The sequence below is a fragment of the Amaranthus tricolor genome, chromosome 9 (assembly GCF_026212465.1).
Source record: "Amaranthus tricolor cultivar Red isolate AtriRed21 chromosome 9, ASM2621246v1, whole genome shotgun sequence".
Classification (NCBI taxonomy): Eukaryota; Viridiplantae; Streptophyta; class Magnoliopsida; order Caryophyllales; family Amaranthaceae; genus Amaranthus; species Amaranthus tricolor.
In genome coordinates this window covers 20,662,863-20,664,757 of record NC_080055.1, presented here as the reverse complement: position 1 = coordinate 20,664,757, position 1,895 = coordinate 20,662,863, and positions in this window count along the sequence as shown.

The window sequence follows — 1,895 nt, the reverse complement described above, 5'->3', positions numbered from 1 at the left end:
AGTATTACAATTGAGTAAGAGAATAACAACGACTATGTGTTTAGGTTTAGGGGTTTGTGTATGATATATTTGGATGAACAAATGAGCTCCCTATTTATAGGGGAGATCACACTAAGCAACATTCAATACATTAAAGCCATGAATTAATAACATTGAAACAACTCCAAAGACTTGAAAAGTCAAAAACAGCATCCTAGGAACATCAGAGGAACCGCTCGACCAAAACAGAGAGCTCGCTCGGTCGAGCGACCTGATAGAGCGAAATATTGGTGGCTACTGGAAGCAGTCAGATTGTCTGCTCGACCCACCAAAAAGCCCGCTCGATCGAGCGCCTAGGTTGAGCGATGTACAGGTGTCTTTTGGATAGATTATGCTCGACTCACGTAGTAAAGCATCTTCAAAAACCTTTTGCACTTCTTCATTAAACCTCATCATGACCCATAACTCCCATGATTACTTCAAGTATTAATTCACACTTTAAACACCAACATCAATTACAAACATTAAGTTTCTAACTTAATTCACCCATTAACCAATCCTATAGGATTCTATCCCATTACTTACACATATAAATGCACACATCAATTGTACACTCAAGTTACATTATTCGCAACAATCTCCACCTTGACTTGAGTTCACCCAAGTCAAAGCATTCATCACTCCACTTCATCTTACAAGAACATAAACAAGCATAAAATCACATACACACCTCACATACCCCAAAGGGCATCATTTCAAGCAAGGAGTTAGACCAACCAAATCAACACACAAATCAAACTTGATTGTAGGCAATGGCTTTGTCATCATGTCGGCCGAGTTATCTTTAGTATCAATCTTCTTCAAAATTACCCTTTTGTGCTCAACTTCATCCATGATGAAACTTTACTTGATGTCAATGTGTTTGGACCTTCTATGAAATGTATTTTGATTCCTAGCCAAATGAATTACACTTTTTACTATCACAATGCACACTTACCGAACACACTTTGTTGCACATCTCACCAACTAGACCTTTGAGCCAATTTGCTTCTTTGAATGACTCGACAACGGCTATGTACTCCCCTTCGGTTGAAAGAGCAACCACATCTTGTAACGATGATTGCCAACTTATCGCCAAAGCACCCGATGTGAACACAACTCCACTTGTCGATTTTCTAGCATCAAGATCTCCTCCATAGTCCGAGTCACAAAACCCGGTTAGCTTGCTTGAATCCTTCCCATACATGAGACAAACATTAGAAGTACATTTCAAATACCTCAATAACCACTTTAATGCCTCCCAATGTCCCTTTCCTGGATTAGACATGTATCCACTTATCAAACTCACCGCATGAGCTATATCGAGCCTAAAACATACCATGGCACACATCACACTACCAACGACACTAGTGTACGGAATTCTTACCATTTGCTCTTCTTCCGCCTTTGTTTGTGGACACAACCTCTTGGAAAATTTATAATGAGAGGCAAGAGGAGTAGACACACCTTTAGCATCTTTTATGGAGAAACGTTGCACAAATTTCTCAATATACTTTCTTTGGCTAAGGTATAAGACACCCTTAGCCCGGTCTCTCAAAATCTCCATCCCAAGAATCATGTGAAATTTTATATTCATATTTATCCCAATTAAAACGACTAGGTTGTAAAACATGTGAAATTTTATTTGCCTACCACATCTACTCCATATGCGACTTATATTTGGTTTAAGTTCAAAAATAGTTCAGCTCATCCAGAAACTCAGTTTGGGTGGACAAGTTTATCCAACACATTTGAAAAGATGAACAGAACCTAATAAGCCCACCTAAAATCGTAATCTGATTCCCAAAGTTCTTGGACCTAGTCTATAAATTTCAACCCACATGCTAAAAAGTCTGTTAGGCCAGATTTCGGGCCTA